This window comes from Puma concolor, chromosome F2 (genome assembly GCF_028749965.1).
Source record: "Puma concolor isolate L17-30 chromosome F2, mPumCon1.1.hap2, whole genome shotgun sequence".
NCBI classification, from domain to species: domain Eukaryota; kingdom Metazoa; phylum Chordata; class Mammalia; order Carnivora; family Felidae; genus Puma; species Puma concolor.
In genome coordinates this window covers 41,794,449-41,814,511 of record NC_141684.1, presented here as the reverse complement: position 1 = coordinate 41,814,511, position 20,063 = coordinate 41,794,449, and the positions used below count along the sequence as shown (strand labels likewise).

Below are 20,063 nucleotides of genomic sequence, written 5' to 3'. Positions count from 1 at the left end.
TTCTTTCTTGCTTTCTTGCTTTCTTGCTTTCTTGCTTTCTTGCTTTCTTGCTTTCTTGCTTTCTTGCTTTCTTGCTTTCTTGCTTTCTTGCTTTCTTGCTTTCTTGCTTTCTTTCTTTCTTGCTTTCTTTCTTTCTTTCTTTCTCTTTCTTTCTTTTTCTTTCTTTCCTTCTTTTTCTTTCTTTCTTTCTTTTTCTTTCTTTCTTTTTCTTTCACAGAGAGAGACAGAGCATGAACGGGGGAGGGGCAGAGAGAGAGGGAGACACAGAATCGGAAACAGGCTCCAGGCTCTGAGCCATCAGCCCAGAGCCCGATGCGGGGCTCGAACTCACGGACCGCGAGATCGTGACCTGGCTGAAGTCGGACGCTCAACTGACTGCGCCACCCAGGTGCCCCCGATCTGGGTTTTTCTAATGTTTCCTTATGACTAGACCCAATGCGTCTGTGTTATTATTATTATTTTTTAAGTTTATATTTTGAGAGAGTGAGCGAGCGTACAAGTGGGAAAGGGGCAGAGAGAGAGGGAGACACAGAATTGGAAGCAGGCTCCAGGCTCTGTGCTGTCAACACAGAGCCTGACTCGGACCTCAAATTTATGAACTGAGAGGTCATGACCTGAACCAAAGTTGGCACTTAACCAACTGAGCCACCCAGGCACCCCATTTTTTTTTTTTAAGTTGACTTATTTTGAGAACAAGCACGAGCAGGAGAGAGACAGAGAGAGAATCCCAAGCAGGCCCTGTGCTGTCGGAGCAGAGTCTTATGTGGGGCTTGAACTCACAAACTGAGATTATGACCTGAGCCAAAATTGAGAGTCAGACGCTTAACTGACTGAGCCACCCAGGCACCCCGAGTCTGTGTTCTTCATAAAACATAATGTGGCATATGTTATTGACTAATTACTGGTGGTTATTAATTTTATCAGTTGGTGAAGATGGTGTCTGCCAGGTTTCTCCACTGTAAATTTCCTTCCCCGCACCTTATTGATGTAATTCATGAGTATTTTGTGGACGTATAGTTTGAGACTGTAAAACCCATTCCTCATTCCACTTTGACCCACTAGTTTGAGAATGCATTGGTTTCTTGCCTCCATTATTATAGTTCTAGTTGGAAAACATGATTTCATGGTGCCACAATTTTGTATTTGTTGACATTCTGCTTTAAGGAAGACCTTTCTTTTCTTTCCACTTATTTTTTCACCTATATATAGGAGAATGAACTACTGGATTCCAATTTGTTTAGTGGGTCTTAATCCATTACTATCCTTATTTATTTTGGTGCTCAAACTGTCCCAGACTTGACATGAAGAGACCTTTCAAATTGGTTTCTGTGTTCTTTTGATACCTCTCCTTCATGTTAGGAGTACTTCCTTACTCGCCCATTAGACTGGTGTTCCAGGTTCATCTTGGTCTTTCTCTGCCCTAGTCTGAGAATCAGCCATTCCTCCAAGGAGCCTTTGTTTCTTTTAGTGGAGGGTGATACATTTTTTTTTGTAGTTTTATGGTTTTATTAACACAAATACTATGTGTGTATAAGCTTGTCTATCCAATTTCTTTGCTGTGCAGCTTGGTGTTGGGATTGGTGACTCTGGCCATCTGGGCTGCTCTTTCTAAAATGGATTTGGCGTTCTTATAAGAGACCTTACAAATAATCTCTGCACAGTAAGATTTGTTGCACATCAGCAGTATGTCAAGCTCCTTGATATTGTGGACTTGGAATTTCCGGAAACAATTAGGCAGCATGTGCTTTGTTTTCTTGTTGCTCCTGGAACCAATGCTGGGCATCAAGATGTAGCCCTTGAGTCTTCTGTGTACCCTATTGTCAATGTCTCTGGATTTGTGCCAGTTGCACTTAATTTTGACCTATTAGTCTGGTGCCGGATGAACTTCTTGGTCCTCTTTTTAACCATGTTGAGCTTTACCAGAGGTCTGAGGGTGGCAATGATGATGAGTAGGAGATGGCTGCCACCTCTGCAGGCAGCACTGAAGAGTTTGGAGAGTGATACTTAGAAATCTATATCTGAACAGTAGCTGTGCTCATTGTTTGTTTGTTTTTTTTAATTTATTTTTTTTTCTTTTTCTTTTTTTTTGTTTTTTATTTATTTATATATGAAATTTATTGTCAAATTGGTTTCCATACAACACCCAGTGCTCATCCCAAAAGGTGCCCTCCTCGATACCCATCACCCACCCTCTCCTCCCTCCCACCCCCCATCAACCCTTAGTTTGTTCTCAGTTCTCAACAGTCTCTTATGCTTTGGCTCTCTCCCACTCTAACCTCTTTTTTTTTTTTTTTTTTCCTTCCCCTCCCCCATGGGTTCCTGTTAAGTTTCTCAGGATCCACATAAGAGTGAAACCATATGGTATCTGTCTTTCTCTGTATGGCTTATTTCACTTAGCATCACACTCTCCAGTTCCATCCACGTTGCTACAAAAGGCCATATTTCATTTTTTCTCATTGCCACGTAGTATTCCATTGTGTATATAAACCACAATTTCTTTATCCATTCATCAGTTGATGGACATTTAGGCTCTTTCCATAATTTGGCTGTTGTTGAGAGTGCTGCTATGAACATTGGGGTACAAGTGCCGCTATGCATCAGTACTCCTGTGTCCCTTGGATAAATTCCTAGCAGTGCTATTGCTGGGTCATAGGGTAGGTCTATTTTTAATTTTCTGAGGAACCTCCACACTGCTTTCCAGAGCGGCTGCACCAATTTGCATTCCCACCAACAGTGCAAGAGGGTTCCCGTTTCTCCACATCCTCTCCAGCATCCATAGTCTCCTGATTTGTTCATTTTGGCCACTCTGACTGGCGTGAGGTGATACCTGAGTGTGGTTTTGATTTGTATTTCCCTGATAAGGAGCGACGCTGAACATCTTTTCATGTGCCTGTTGGCCATCCGGATGTCTTCTTTAGAGAAGTGTCTATTCATGTTTTCTGCCCATTTCTTCACTGGGTTATTTGCTTTTCGGGTGTGGAGTTTGGTGAGCTCTTTATAGATTTTGGATACTAGCCCTTTGTCCGATATGTCATTTGCAAATATCTTTTCCCATTCCGTTGGTTGCCTTTTAGTTTTGTTGGTTGTGTTTTTTTTAATTTAAATTCAGGTTAGTTAACATATAGTGTAGTACTGATTCAGGAGTAGAACCCAGTGATTCATCACTTCCATATAACACCCAATGTTCCCAACAAGTGCCCTCCTTTTTTTTTTTTTTTTGGTGCAAAAAAGGTGATTTTATTTTTTTTTTAAACATTTTTTTTTCAACGTTTTATTTTTTATTTTTGGGACAGAGAGAGACAGAGCATGAACGGGGGAGGGGCAGAGAGAGAGGGAGACACAGAATCGGAAACAGGCTCCAGGCTCTGAGCCATCAGCCCAGAGCCTGACGCGGGGCTCGAACTCACGGACTGCGAGATCGTGACCTGGCTGAAGTCGGACGCTCAACCGACTGCGCCACCCAGGCGCCCCAAAGGTGATTTTATTAAAGCACGGGGACAGGACACAGGTGCAGGAAGAACTGCACTGGGGTCCTGACGTGTAACTCATTATATACCCTTAGGTTGCCCAGGGGGTCAGGGATAGAGTAAGTCTCTAAGGAATTTTGGAAGAAAGGTTTCCAAGACTTTGAGGGGCTAGCTGTTGCTAGGGAAATGCCATTTATTACCATTTAATAAAACTTCAGTCATGAGACCCTTCAGATGTATAGTGGGGGGCCATAAGTTTGGAGTGTGATTGCCAGCATATATTTTGGGGCAGTTGAAATAAAACAAGTTGACTTACAGGGTCTTCAAGGTTGGGATAATGTTAAGCTAAGGTTCTCTTTTGCCCCTAGCAAAGTGTCATTATTGAGGCAGTTGAGCTGAGTTGAGCTCCTTGGACCAACTGTTACTAGTTGAGGGGAGCCTCGAATGCAGGGACCTGAACCCAAATAGAAGGGATAATTGTCCCAAGTGACTGGTAAGAGGTAAGCCAGAGGATAAATGGCATTGTTGTCTTAGGAACAAGGGAGGCCAAATAGGGTACACAGAGAGCAAAAGAGGCCTCTGAGCAATTGCCATAAATGGAGCTATGGGACCTGATGTAGTATTGAGGGGCTCTGGCTTCTTGTTTTATTTCTATTTTTTATTAAAAAAAATTTTTAAAGTTTATTCTGAGAGAGTAAGAGCGTGAGCAGGGGAAGGACAGAGAAGGAGAGAGAATCTCAAGCAGGCTCCACACTGACAATGCATGGCCCAATGAGGGGCTCAAACTCACAAACCGCGCCATCATGATCTGAGCCAAGATCAAGAGTCAGATGGTTAAGTGACTGAGCCATGCAGACACCGCTCTGGCTCCTTGTTTTAAAGACTAGAGTTAAGGCAGACAATAGCAGAACATGGAACTAATGTTTTGTGGGAATAAACTACAGTAAATGTGAGATCCTTTTCCTAGATCAAAGTCCATTTGATCCCTTCATTCTATATGTATGTTTTAAATAATTTTAAATAACACATTTGAAACATATAAGCCATTCTTTTGGTCAGTCACAGAAACCAACTTTGTATAAACCCAGATTTTGACTTATTTTTCCTGTCTCTGTGGGCTCTTTACCTGAAGGCTGTGGCAATTCCAGTTGTAGACACAGGTCCTGATCCAGGACAGGCCTTATCAACAGCTGTGATGCTAACGCTTGGCAGGACTTAGAATTAAATTTTCCTTTAAGACTTGGGAACTGGTGGCTCAGTTAACACTGGGAAACAGTGTGGTACAGTAGAAGGGTTCTGAGCTTTGTGTTCAGAGTCCAGCCTCAAGTTTCTACTCTGTCATTTACCAGTTGTAGGTATGGAAAAGTTGCTTAAATTAAAACTCCTTTCCTTACCTGTGAAATGGAGATTAATCTATACCTTACATGACTTATTTGCAGAACCTGTTTATGAAGTGTACCTAAAGTACAATTTGGGTTTACTGCTCAGAAAATGGTAGCTTCTTTGTAATTAGGACTACTACGGTGTTCCATGTTGCTTCTTGAGTTGCCCTATTGTGAAACATTCCTGGGATACTCTAGGAATGACCACCAGATACTTGCAACTCAGAGGAATAGCAATTTCTTTCTCCATTCCAATGGGACTGGAGGTTTTGCACTCAGCATTTACTTACTCACTTATTCCACTATGTCCTTCTGTATGGTGGAAGCTGGGAAACCTGGGGTTCTGGATGAGATCCATTTCCACCAGTTAGACACACTTGTGTGGTATTTGGAGCACTGCTTAACTATCTGTTAGTGAAAAGCAAGGTAGAGTAGATGCTGGCTTTTTTTGTGGCAATGATTCTACCACTTGACCCCTTGGTGAGGGTCAAGGGGTGACTGTAGTGATGATGGCAGTCAGTTTGTACTGATTTCATTGATTGCAGAAGCATTCCAGGGTTTACTCCCTAGTGTCATGGGGGCAAGAGGCTGTTGTGGAGATGGTAGAAGCTTCTTGATTCTACACCTTCTTCGTGAAGGCAGAGGAAGCGACTCCCTTGGCAGGCAAATTTAGCATTGTTGTTTCACAAGTCCTTCTTGGAGTCAGCCTTGAGCCCATTTATCCAGCATTCTAATGATATTGCAATGAGGACTTGATTGTATTGAATCCCTTTTTCCTGAAGATAGCTAGAATGACTTTGGTTTTTTTCAGTTGAATGCTGTCAGATATAATTTCCACTGTCTAATTTTGTTCACGTTCTATTGGTCATATGCTCAGGCTTGTGACTACAGATCCTGGTCTGGTACCTTGCCTTCCTCTTTTGAGACTTGTTCTGGGACTAGAGCCTTGACTCAAACCTGTCCTGTAGCCATGCACAGATATTCTGATTGGTACCTGCTGGCCTGAGGGAGCTCTAGCTTTTATTGCTGCTTAAGTTCCCCCACTGGGCTCCACTTGTCTGACTGGACTGCCTAGTGCATACTGTTGCTTGGGGTATCCTGAACTTGATACAGCTTTTGAACTCCATGAGTGGACTTCCCAACTGCCTCCCTTAATAGCCATTCATTCTCCCAGCCTGACTCTGGCCTTAAGCTGAGAAGATTCTTGTGGTCTGTTCTCTATGGCCATGAATGATCCATGGCACCATGTACAGTTGGCTTGATCACAGATCTCCATGGGGTTAGTTCCATGGCACTCGCCCTTTACCCAGAAGAGTTTAGGGTGAGCCATCAGTATATATTACTAGGTACTCATTTTAGATCACATGCAGAAATAGTAAATCTTATAAACCAAATTGTGCAAAAATATCAAAAAGTCTACTGTTCATATGTTTCCAGTTAGAGAAGATTTAAACTGCCCCTGAATTAGTTCTCTATTGTGAAGAAATTGAAGGATGCCATTGTTTTTAAAACGTTTCTACTGAAGTCACCATATGTTTCTACCTATGCCATGATTGATAAAAAAGATGATTTTTTCCCCCATCTTTAAGAGGATAGGAATAGTTTTTATTTTGGTTGAATTATAAAATTTGTCAGAGTAGTAAGTAGGTTAAACAGTGCTACACAAATTTTCTTGTAACCAATGAGAAAATAGATAAGTGTACTATGGAGTACTTATTAGAAGAGAGATGGTACAGTAAGATATAAAACAAATTCTTATTTTATTTTTTATTTATTTTAATTTTTTTTTAACGTTTATTTACTTTTGAGAGAGAGAGAGAGAGAGACAGAGCGTGAGCGGGGAAGGGTCAGAGAGAGAGAGGGAGACGCAGAATCCGAAGCAGGCTCCGGGGCTCCGAGCTGTCAGCCCAGAGCCCGACGTGGGGCTCGAACTCACAGATGGTAAGATCATGACCTGAGCTGAAGTCGGACGCTCAACCGACTGAGCCACCCAGGTGCCCCAACAGATTCTTATTTTAAATAAGCGCTTTATCCCCTAGCTAAAATTTGTATTTGAGAGACTGAATGTACACATGGACAATGGTCAGACTATATATACAAATAGAACTTTGACCCACAACCTGCAGCAACCTGCCTAGGAAACTCATTTCTTCCTTTTTTTTTTTTTTCCTCCTTTTTTAAATTAATAGCCAGCCTAGGAAGCCAGAATGTTATCAAATCAGATTTGGAGGAAGTCAGACAGCTATTTTTAGTAATAATCCAGGCAGCCAAACAATAACCTCTGTAACACTTGGCCCCAAGTAATCAGGACTTGATTAATAACTGACAGCTTCCCTAATCTTTGCCCCTGCTTCCAACTTAGGAGCAATTGGAGAAAGCCAAATGTGCCCCCTAATCAGTCACATATCATGCCCCACTTCTAGTTACCCCACCACCTCCAATCAGGGCATACCTAAATCATTCCCTTTTCTCCATTATGAAATACCCCATTCCTCTGCTTGCCTTTGAGTCTTTGACAAAACTGTAGTATGGTGACTGACTTTCTTGCTATAGCAAGCTCTGAATAAATAGCCTGCGCCTGTTCTCATTTGGTTGGTCTTGCTTTATTTCCACATATCAATAGTGTCTACGGAATCTTATAAAGTTGTTTCTTTTTTCCCTCTTGCCTTGAGTATGCTGATATTCTCGAAGTCCTGTGTCAGTAATTTAAGGTTTCTTGATCTCTCAATTTTCCTGTTAGTAGAAATCTGTGTCTTCTGATTTGAACTTTAATTAAGGCTGAATTTGAAAATTTGGCTTATAATTTAAAATTCAACATTCTCTATCCATAATGAAATAGTTTGTCTATGGTTCTAGATTGCATTATAACTAATATTTTTTACCAAAGATTGTTAAATTTGGAACCCATTCTGAATGTTAACTAGAATACACCCATTAATTTAGTTTTATGTGTATGCTTATGTTTCTCCTCTGAGAAATGCAAATAAGCAGGTATCCACAAACTGCAGTGCCTCATTTTTCCTTAAGTGTTTCCTGGCCTTCTAACATCTTCTCCTTATTAGTATCCTCATATTATTACAATCTTTATTTCATTTTATTCTCTCTTCTTCCCTCGCATTATAGTAAGTCATTGTTCTTCAAAGTGTGGTCCTCAAGCCACCTATATTACCCAAGAATCGTGTCAAAATGCAGATTCTTGGGCCTAAGTTAATATCTACTGAAGCAGACTCTGGAGTGGGTTTCAGGAATTTGCATCTCAAACATGTCCCTCAGATGATTTCTGTATATAACACATTCATTTTAATCTTTGCATCTGTCTATATGTGTTTATGTATCTGTTTACAGACTCCAATTTAGGAATCACTGGTCTATATGACAGGCACTTGACAGGCATTATAATTTATTGCCATTTTCAAGATTAGAGAGATAATTTCTACTTTATTATTAAGGGGGACTGTGGCTCAAGATAGTGACTTGTCCATGCCCACAGCTAGGAAATTATAGAACTGGGAGTACAAGCCAGATTTCCAACCCAGAAATAATCCTTTATGTCAAAGAAAAAATCTTTACCTTTTCTATGGGGACTAACCTTAATGCCTTACTGAGTCACTCATCCAATTCAGCTGCCAGAGTCTCTTTGGTAGCTGGGTATAGACCTAGGCTAAGTTGTGAGATATGTTTTTGTCAGTGAAACTTAATCATCATCCCATTTATAAGATAAAGCAACATCTCAGTGGGGAACCTTGAGCAAAGGTGTAAATGATGAATTGCACCCAGGGCAGTTGTGAACGATTGGCTTAGAGCAGCAAGCAATATAGTTTCAGCAGCGAATCCTGTGATTGTTGAGATTGGGACTAAACTTGAACTACGGGGATCTAAGTTCATTTTCTTTTGGCAAAACATCTTTAAGGGAAAGTCTTAAAAAGGCTTATAAAAACTTAAAAGGCCCTTGGACATCAAATGGCTCTTACAAATTAATCAGAAACATACGGATTAGATTTCTCATAAAATACATTTAAGCTTAAAATTATGGGAAAAAGCATCAGGCAAAATGTCTTTTAGGTTTGTCCAAACCAAACCCTAAATGCTTGGGAAAAGTTGGAAATACTTTAACAAAAGCAGGATGACACTGAGTACATACGTGGCATCTTTAGGTGACACAGGAAAACAGAATCCCTTTCTATAGTGGGGTGGGGCCTGAACTCACGTGGAAATGTAGAAAGCAGCTCTAGCAGGTTTTGGTGATGCTGGGTAGTGGGATAAAGGTTTCAAGAGGAGACAGGAAGGGAGGAGGAGAGTTTGGAGTATGAGGAGATGGGCTTTCACTCTTTCTAGGGAGGCTGGCATTCTTCTTCTCCCTCAGTGCTGGCTCATTCCCACCCTTTGCGAGTCTTCCAGGAGCAACCTGGGTGTAAAGGAGTGGTATATGGCCAGGTGGCAGAAAAATCTACATTTAATCCTAGCTCTGTCTTTTCCTAGCTGGCTGATGATCTAAGGCACTACCATCTAAGACAGAGGGATGACTACTGTAATCCATGAGGCTCACTAAGCCTCCATTTCCCATCCATTAAATAGGAGGTAGTACAGTCTTTGGCTGTAGTGTTGTAAAGGTTTGGGTGAGATGATTGTTTAATTCATTGAAGCACTAATTCGTGGCACCTTCTAAGGTTATTCTTCGACATAATCTTAGTGTACTTGTTCTGAGATTTCTAAGGAAAAGGGAGACTTGCTACACAGAATGCATCAAGATTGAGGAATGGAGAAGGGACTGAGGGAAAGAAGGGTTTTCCTTGCGTCCAGGTGGAAGAGAAATTTTAGCACTGAATTTATTATTTTTTAATGTTTATTTATTTTTGAGAGAGAGAGAGAGAGAGAGAGAGACAGACAGTGTGAGTGAGGGAGGGGAAGATAGAGGGAGACACAGAATCCAAAACAGGCTCCAGGCTCTGAGCTGTCAGCACAGAGCCTGATGTGGGGCTTGAACGCAGGGACTGTGAGATAGTGTCCTGAGCCAAAGTTGGATGCTTAATGGGCTGAGCCACCCAGGTGTCCCAGCACTGAATTCAGAACTAAATGTGGAAATGAGTGTTGCCTTGTATTGAGGGATGAATGTGATCTATTAGTTCTTCCTTTGGATGCAGACAGCTTTTGAGTCTTAAAATAAGTATCAGTATGGATGCACAAGTGGTTAGTCTTCTAAATTTGTATTGTTTTGGAAATGATCTAGTTTCTTAATAATATATATTTTTGTATGAACTATTGTTCCAAAGAATTTTGAGGCTGCAAAAATCTTTCCATGGACATGGTACCTTTCCAAAACCAAAAGGAAAGGTTATTGTAAATGAATAATTTGAGTGTTATGAAAATCCTCAATCCAGTTTGATCAGTTTCTTCCCTCCTCTCTGATCTAGGCTTCTGTGTAGACAGCATGGCCTCCATAAGGGTAACTCAACTTTTTGTAAAGCTGACTAGGTCTTTGGAAGTGACCCAACTTTTCTCCCTCCTCCAACCCAAACTCACAGCTTACTCAAAGCTCGGGGAGAGGGAGTACCTGACTAAATTTGTCTATTTTTGGAATCCACCCACAAAAATGATTTCTTTTAAAATGTTTTGGTTACTGTCTTCCAGTTTAAAAAATAGCTTGAATTAAAATGCATAGACACAGCCATCATATAGTTGAATATAAACTCTGGACGTTTTATAAAATGTTAGATACTTTTAGAAATATGTAAGCATCTAGGTATGTTAATAACTTGTTCTTAGATCCTTTACATTTATTTTTGTGTTTGTATTTGTCACCTTGTAGACCATGGATCAAATAAAACACACCTGTCAAGTTGGAAAATGAATGTGAATCTCCTAATTGATTGCATAATCATTTTTTCATCTGCGTGACTACATACATATTTAATTATAGATTTTTGAATGGGAGCTCAAATGCAACAATTTAACGTTACCATGAGAATTCAATTTCTTTTCTTAAATTTATGTTTATGTTTTTGCTTATGCATTATGGTTGTTACACATTTTAGGGGTATGTGTACAATGGAAAACACCCATTTACTGCTGAGAACCTCTTGTTAAAACTGGGTTGTGTAAACTCAGACCAGTGTGTTACATAATAAGACAATTTACAATCATCATGATAACAGAGGCTGTTTTCTGGAAAGAAAAGATAACAATATCTGTAAAACTGCACCTGCAAGGAGGCTATAATTTCTGTGTGGCTGTGACAGACAATGTGAATCATGGATTATTACCATTTTTTTTAAGGGCTCCATGCATTTCCCATTATTTATTATAGCTCCTATAGGACCTGCTCCAGTATACTCCCATGGATTGAGATATATATTCAGACACACAGATGTATATATAGCTATATACTTCTATACATATATTACATGCACACATTACACTTGTAATTTATAGCAAAGAAAATAAATAAGCTCAGTGGTTAAAATCTTGCAAAACACCCAAACTCAGACAAAAGGAAACTTTACATCTGCCTGTTAGGCTTAACTTGAAGGATTCTCAAAGCTGCTGACCAGATTTTCAAGGAGAAAGCTCAATCTCGTTAATGAACCATAGCCAAAGGCCAGGGTTCCCTCTGGTGTACATGTACCCAGTGGCTTCATTTGTCACTTGGCTTTGGGCTCTGCTGAGCTGCATCCAACCCCAAGTGCCCATGGATATGACTGATTCCAGCAAAACCCAATGGAGTTCTTTTTTTTTTTTTTCCCCTCCACTTTTCCTGTTGTCATCACACTGTTTAGAAGCCCCATTGTCTTGGTGCCAAATGATTCCCTGCTGCAAATGAATCACTTCTGTGAAATAATTATAGGATAATCAATTAGATATTTAATAATTCTACATGGCAACAGGGAAAAACAAAGTGTCAAGTTTGATAGGTTTACTTTTTCTTTCTTGATTACCTTCACCATTCTCAAACATTTCTAGTCCTACACTTTCTGTATTGATTACTTACTGCCACAGTAATGCTGAGTAACAACTATGCAACCTCAGCAACATAATTAGCATTTATTCCTCATTCTGGAGTCAGCTGGGGATTAGCTAGAGGGTCTTGCTGATCTTGGCAGGGCTTGCTTACTCATCTGGGGGGTATTGGGCTGTTGAATGGTCTAAGTAAGATGGCCTCAGCTGGGGCAACTGACCTTTGCTAGGTGTCTTCATCTTCTGGCAGTTGAGTCCAATCATGTTCTTATGGTGTTGGCAAGGTGTGAGAAAGAGGTTAAGCTCAACTGTGAAGCACTTTTCAAATCTTCTTGTGTCAGAATTGCTAACATCTCATTGGCCAAAGCAAACCATGTGGATGAGCCTAGAGTCAGACTGGTGGACATTGCCAAATTACATGGCAAAGAGCACAGATCTAGAAAAAGGTGAAGAGTTAGGACCATGCTTTTGATATATTATACCCTTCCTCCCATAGAACTACTTCTCAGGAAAGGATTCAAGTAATATTTCTAGTGAGCTGCAGTGACTGTTTTGTGCAAAGAGAATGCATTGCCAACACCATGGCTGCTTTTATAAGATAAAAATATAGAAGAAAAGGAATGAGGCTCTGTGGTGGGTTAAAGATGTCCACTAATTCTTAGACTTTTCCTCTCAGGGAGTGACAATTTCTCTATCCCTTTCAACTTGGGCTGGACCAGTGGCTATTTAATAGAACACAATGGAAGTGACCCATTGTCTCTTCTGGGCCCAGCCCTAGAGGAGATGGGCAGCTTCCATATCCCCCTTCTTGGAATATTCCTTCTTGTCATATCCTCACTCAGAACACAGTTGTGGTGAGATAAAAACCCAAGCCACATGGAGAGGCTATATGTGGGCTCTCTGGTCAAAAGTTAGCCTCAGCTGCCAGCCTTGTGATGTCAATGGTTCAGCCTAGTTTGGCTCCAGATGACTATAGTCCCAGCCAATGTGAAGAACATGCCTGCTTTGGCTAGCTTGGCCAAGAATGTGACAGATAATAAAACAATTATTGTTTATTTAAGTTGCTAATATTTGGGCTGGTTTGTTATACAGCTATAGATAACTCAAACAAGTTTATGAGCCAGTTTCCAGGCATTAGATCAGGGTGAAAGAGGTATTTTTGATGTAGGAGTTTTTCTAGGGACTTTAAAAAAGGCAGGGACCTATTTTTACTTAAACTTAGAGCCAACTTCGTAAATAGTTCTCTAGAAAAGTAAATGCAGTTTATCAAGGGTGCTGACTTGTAAGTAGAAAAGCATAAATCTTAGACCTTGGCCATTGTAGGTTTTGCCATATCATCACCTTGGACTCTATTGTTGGCTGTAGAGGGTTCAACAGAGAGCTCTTTGAGCAAGAGGGGCTACCTTGTCTCTTATCACTTCCTAATGCATGCATATGCTTATGTGTGTGTTTGTGTGTGTGTACTGCCAATTTCATTCTTCAGTGCCACCCAGCATGATTCAGGGCTTGTGTTTCACCCATTCATTGATAAATACCTATCTCTGCCTTGACATTGTATTTAATTTTGAAAGAGATTTGCTCTTGTGGCTGGCAAATCCCATCATGTCTTCTCAGGACAAATAGCATCTCTATTTGAATTGCCACCTGCTATGAGTCCTCCAGACTTTTGCTTCTTCCTTATTGCAGGTGGTCTGAAGCTGCCTGTACCATCATTTAACTCAGATGATTCTCCATTTAGCTGCAAATTCCTATCTGGTCACTTTTTTCTTTTAGTACCTCCGACATTTATTGAGGTATAATTGACAAAACTGTATATAAAGTATACAGTGTAATGATTTGATGTGTACATTGTGAAATATTTGTCATAATCAAGTTAATGAACACATCTACCTCCTCACATAACCACCCGTTTGTGTGTGTGTGTGTGTGTTGAAAACATTTAACATCTATACTCTCAGCAAATTTTAAGTATACAATACAGTATTAAGTATAATCACATGCTGTGTATTAGATCCTTGGAACCTGTTCATTTTAAGTGAAAGTTTGTATCTTTTGACCTACTTCTCCCCATTTCTTCTACCTCTCAGCTCCTGGCAACCACCATTCTATTCTGCTTCTAGGAGTTAAACTTTTTTTTTTTTAAGGTTCCACAAATAGATACCATACAGTATTTTTCTTTCTCTTTCTGGCTTATTACACTTAACAGAATGCCCTTCAGATTCATCTACATTGTTGCAAATGGCAGGATTTTCTTTTATTTTTATGGCCGAATAATATTCCATTGTGTGTATTTGTATGTGTACATATATATACATACCACATTTTCTTTATCCATTCATCTGTTGATGGATACTTGGGACTGCTTCCATAGTTTGGCTTTGTAAATAAATAATGCTGCAGTAAACATAGGGGTGCATATGTCCCTTCAAATTAGTGTTTTTGTATTCTTTGGGTAAATATCCAGTATTGCAATTATTGGATCATATGGTAGTTCTATTTTTAATTTTTCTTTTCTTTTTCTTTCTTTCTTTTTTTTTTTTAATTTTTTTTTTTCAACGTTTATTTATTTTGGGGACAGAGAGAGACAGAGCATGAACGGGGGAGGGGCAGAGAGAGAGGGAGACACAGAATCGGAAACAGGCTCCAGGCTCCGAGCCATCAGCCCAGAGCCCGACGCGGGGCTCGAACTCACGGACCGCGAGATCGTGACCTGGCTGAAGTCGGACGCCTAACCGACTGCGCCACCCAGGCGCCCCTCTTTTTTTTTTTTTTTTTTTTTGAGAGAGACTGCATGTGTGCACAATCAGGGGAGTGGCAGAGAGGGGAGTGAGAGAGAGAATCTTAAGCAGGCTCCACATGCAGTCATTTAACTGACTGAGCCACCTGGGTACCCCCTATTTTTTTTATTAAGAAACCTCTATTCTGTCTTCCACAGTGACTATTCACTTTACATTCCCACTAACAATATACAAAGGTTCCTTTTTCTGTCATTGACAACACCTGTTAGCTCTTCTTGATTAATAGCCATGCTAACAAGTATGAGGTGATATCTGACTCTTAAACAGATAAGCCACCAAAGAACCAGGGGCAAACTGTAAGCCTGGTACAGTGAAGATAGCTCTGGACTCAGGCTTAGAAGATTTATTACCACCTAACTGTGTGATGTCTGTGAGTCTCTTAAGCTTCCCTGGGTCTCCAGTTCCTTATTGTAAAGTGGGGGCTCATTAGAGACGACAGTCCTGTAAAGCCCCTCATAGCCCTATAATTCTTATATTTTATGGAGCACCTGGACACACTAACATTGACTTTTGGAAACTCCTGAGGGTTCTTTCCATAATGTAGGCAGTGTGGGGTGTCCTAAGGAACATGTCCCTTAGGAAAGAGGATGACTATCATGCTTCAGATCCTTATGTCCTGGCTCTCCTTGTTTACCTGCATGTTGAAAATGGGATCCATGGTCTTAACAGTTCTTTGATGTACTGCCAGTATTTGCTGGAGCAAACCAAAGGGAGGATTCAGGCTAGAGTAAAGAGGAACAGCTGACAAAAAATAAGTCCTTTCACTTCAATGCTTTGAAAACCTAGTTCTTTTCTTCATGGTGGAGAGGAGGTCTCAAGATCTCTCCTGGGTGTGGAGGGCTGAGTCCCCATCCCACCCACTCTCTCACCACATATACTTCAGCATTTTATGAGCTGTTGGGAATAGCTCCTAACTCCTAGGGTAGCTCTGGGATTAGCACATCCTGGCCTGGACTCATTCCCTCAGGAGGTAGGGGGCTAGACTCTGGGGTGCATGCTAAGGGAAGCATACCATATGGTCAGATGAAGACCATATTGGCACCCGTTTCTGTGTCAAAGCTCTGGGGTGATTAATGGTGCACTAAAATGATGAGCATTACATTAGAAACTTGGAAAGGTATATTCACACACTCATGGCAAACACAGCAGTGATTTGGATGTATCCAACCACTTTTCAAGTGCTAGGAGGTCAGCAAAAACATAAAGCTTGTCTTAGTCAGAATTTTTTTCCTCATAATTTTTAAACTCATGTACATTTTAATGGACATTTAATCATATGTTTCAGATTTATTTACACTAAAATCATCAAAATGTTTTGCAAGAGTGATTCAAGGTCCAAGAAGCCTTTTGAGTTTTTTAAAGGTTTTTTAAGGACTTTTTCTCTTTAAATTTTTTTTTTTATGTTTATTCATTTTTGAAAGAGAGAGAGACAGAGTGCAAGCAGGGGTGGGGCGGAGAGAGAGAGGAGGACACAGAATCTGAAGTAGGCTCCAGTCTCTGAGCTGTCAGCACAGAACCCGACCGGGGGCTCGACCTCACAAACTGCAAGATCGTGACCTGAGCCGAAGTTGGATGCTTAACCGACTGAGCCCCCTAGGTGACCCTCTTTTTTTCTTCTTATAAATAGGAAGCCATGTATCACTGAGAACAAACAAACTTGAACCCCAAAAGGTTCAAGTTTGATTTAAAACTTACAAGTCCTGAAGAATATTCTGTTGTGAAATTGATTCCCTCATAGCTATTCCTTAGAAATTTATGGGGAAACAGCTGAGCATTTCAGCAGAATACTATCTTGTTTTCTAAAATTAGTGAGTATCCCGAAATGTATCCTACAAATTAGCAATGTTATAGCTAGTTTCCCCCCTTTTATAGCATTACTTGCTTTCGATACATTTTTCAATGCTTATTTTTTCTGCATTGGGTGAAGCATGAAACCAGATCATAAGCAGAGATTTTATGTCAAGGAAGTTTCTCCATGTCCAGTTCTCTGAAATACATGATATAAATTGCTCTTATGTGAGCCTGTCATTTTCTTTCCTGAAGTTTGTGGTGTATGTGTGTGTATTGGTGTTTTGATAGAAGAATAAGCCTTCCTAAGCTTTATATGCTTTGTACTGTGAATCTACTATAATTTTAAATATGGCTGTTCAAGGTAAGATTAGTTTTAAAACTAAATATGAAAGCAATTCATATTAAGTTTACTTATTTGGCATTTACTCACTACCTACATGTAATGAATTGGATGGGTCTGAAAAGGGTTTTCAACAATCTTAAAGGTTAATTCTTGTTTTAGCATTAACATCTTATTATAGATAAAAAAAAGTCTGTAAGTGGCAGAAACACCTTTTGGAGAAATGAATAGGTTAAAAAAAGTGAACCACTAAAATTTATCAATTCCATAATCACAGCCAATGAAGTAACTGACTAGAAACTTCCCCAGGTTCACATCCTTTCCAGCTGTTCAGAGGAACTCTATCAGATCTGCCTGGGAGAGCAATAAAGAGACTTGGTGGCAAAACACAGCACAAATAATTGCTCATCCTGTGTGAAATGCCTTCCATCCGCTTTGGGGAAAACCTCCTTGCGGCAGGAAGAAGCCAGGTAGCACGGAATAAAAGGATACGTGGTTTCTGCCAAGCAAGTACCCAAGAGCCAGCTGGCTAAGAAGGACTTGTGGGCGGAGACCCAGATTTGAAGAGCAAAAGCCACAGGAAAAACAAGGATTGCACCAGCTTCAGAAACAAGCACTTAATGGCCTCATCGAAGACGTTGGGGAGGGAGGGGGTGGAATTCACATAAATAAAGATAAACTTAAAAACATGCTTTATAGGCCTGGTGTAGTGTGTTAGCTGTTAGGGGCCTCTGCAAGTGCCCAAGGATGTGTCATTGTGGGTGGTTATGGCTCTTGGAAAAATGTAGAACTGTGCTGGTCTTCGCTGGGGTGGTGCAGGTAAATTGCTGCACTTTTATGTGGAGGTTGAAATCTTTTTATGATTCAGTTGCAAACTGGGTCACGCCGTGCCGTACAAATGCTGGTCACATTCATCTTCATTCTGAATTTGAATACATCTACATTATCAGTGTTGCAGTTTAATAATTCTGTAACACCTCTTTTGTGAAGAATTCAGAGAACACATTGCATGTAGTTACAAATGATGTCAAAGCAGAAACCCTCAAAAAGTATGACCCACTTGTCCGTACATATATATGTGAAACTCCCCTTTAAATGTTCATGTTACTTTTTTTTTTTATTTAAAGTGAAAATATTTTGATAAATGACATGGATTCCGTGTGAGAAGAGGGCTTATAGACAGGTTTGTAGGAAGTGAGAGTCTTCTTGGCAAAATTTCCAGTTTAGAGTTTTTGATGTACAAGTTCTTATTTAGATTTAGTTTAGGCTTATTATAGTAAAGCAAAAAAATCAAAATTCTTTTTTTTTTTTTTTGAGAAACAAAAATCTCCAAGTTTCTTCCCTTCTCCTCACAATCTAAACAAAATTCAGATATCCATTACAACTTTGTTTCATCTTTAGAGGCCTTTACTCAAAGAAGCCAAAGAATTTAGACTTCTCTGCTCCATCCCCTGGAATACATTTGGCTTTGTTCTTTGCAGTATAGGCAATTGCTGTTAAATAGACTTTAGGTTTAACATGTAATTAATAGTTTGGCATTTCCCAAGGGCTTTCCTTGGGACCCTTTCTGTATCTGTTTTGTATTACAGGGCTCCCTTGCTAAATATTTCCAGATCATATAGATTTAGATAAGACAAGTTCCAGAACTTAAAGTATTTTTTATTTTGACATTTACAGTATTTATTAGTGTAATGAAAATAATACTTTGACAAGTCCCCAAGTAATAAATGGCAATATTCTCAACCTCTGAGAAGTTTAGAGTAACTTTCAGTGGCTAGTGACTACCTGATATCCAACTGTTCTCTTTTCAGAGGTGTTAGCAAATTTAATGTTCCTTGGGATTGGGCCTTTTAGCATGCTTTCTGATGCTGGTAATTGTGTTTCTTCCCAGTCCCTCTGGGTAGTCAGTGGGGCTGACATACCTTGTTCCTTCATCTAGGAGAATTAGAGTTAAGAAAGGATGAACTACAGCTTTGGGCAAATCACATCCTTGTGCCTGGGCTGAGTCTGGGGAATGCTGGGAGTCTTGATGTATTGGGGAAGCAGCCATTACCCCCAAACCAAAGTGTGTTAATCAGAGGGCAGTGTGGGTCATCCTGAGTATCAGGAGGCCTAACTGAACTGGAACATAATTTCAAGTCCATCTGGGAACTAATAATGGTTCCCTTGGATGTTTTCCAGAAGTCTTCAGTGAGGTGAGTTGGGTGGCCTTTATTCATTCTCCCTCCTACAGATTGTTGCTTTCTTATGGAATTCACCTCATTTTGCCTTATAGGAACTTGAATATGTTTATGCTGTACTAGGGAAGGGATATATTTTCTCATTGTTCAATCTCTCCAACTCTTAGCATTCTGCTTTGCATAAAGATTTTTCAAATTGTAATGAAGCTCCAAATCTCTTAGAACTCTGTACTACTTGTAGTTAACATCATGCTAGCTGCTTGTGGCAAATAAACCACCAAATTTCAGTGGCTTCACCTAAAAGTTGACTTCTCATTCATGTGATGGTCCATTGTGCATGTTCCTGGTCAGTGGCCACTTCACACAGTGATTCAGGAACCCAGGCTCCTTTTCTCCTGTGGCTCTGCCTCTTCTAGGCCTTATAATCCTCTACATCCAGCCAGAGATAGGGGAAGAGTAAGTGGAAAAGGGACATCAGCATCTTAATCACCTTGCCTGGAAGTGACAGGCATTATTTCCACTCCTGTTCTGTTGGGGAGAACAAGTCACATGGCCCCACTAGCTGCAAGTAGTTCCTGGTAGGCTGCTGCTTCTGAGTGGAGAAAGGGAAGCTATAGAAGAAAGAGCACATTTTTGAAGACCAGCTGTCTCCGTCCTCTCTCCCATGAAGTGTACAGCTTGAAGAATGACAGTTGTTCAACATAGGATCTGAGAGGACTTTAGAGCCATTATATCCCCTTTCTCCATTTTACAGCTGAGGAGACATGGATGTTAAGTGGTAATGAGAATGTTCCAAGTCCACACAGCTAGTTAATGGCAGAATAGGGGCTAGAAATTGGGTTTTCTGACTGTCAGTTACTTTTGTAGCACTCTGATTGAAGTGCTTATGATTTTTGCACTGCTTAGGTTCTCAGGTTCTCAGGTGACTGAGAACAGGGGATGGGGAGTCTTTTTTGTGGAAAGTTCAGTTGGAGTTGTGGTGTCAGGTTTCCTTTTGGGGTATTTAACCCCACTTCTACTTTCCCCTTGTAGCCTTTCATCTCTGGCATACAGAAGTGAAGTGATTCCCATACTAGAAGGTAAGTCTTGGTATGATTTAAAAGAACCTCTATTCAAAACCTTCTAGTGCTCAACATAAATCTTCTTTTGAGATT

General features: G+C 40.3%; 1 pseudogene; it reads right to left on the bottom strand.

Moving 5' to 3' along the window:
* Positions 1-1,497: 1,497 nt before the first annotated feature.
* The window catches only part of LOC147571981 (large ribosomal subunit protein eL32-like), a 34,994-nt pseudogene continuing 16,428 nt past the window's right edge, over positions 1,498-20,063 (bottom strand).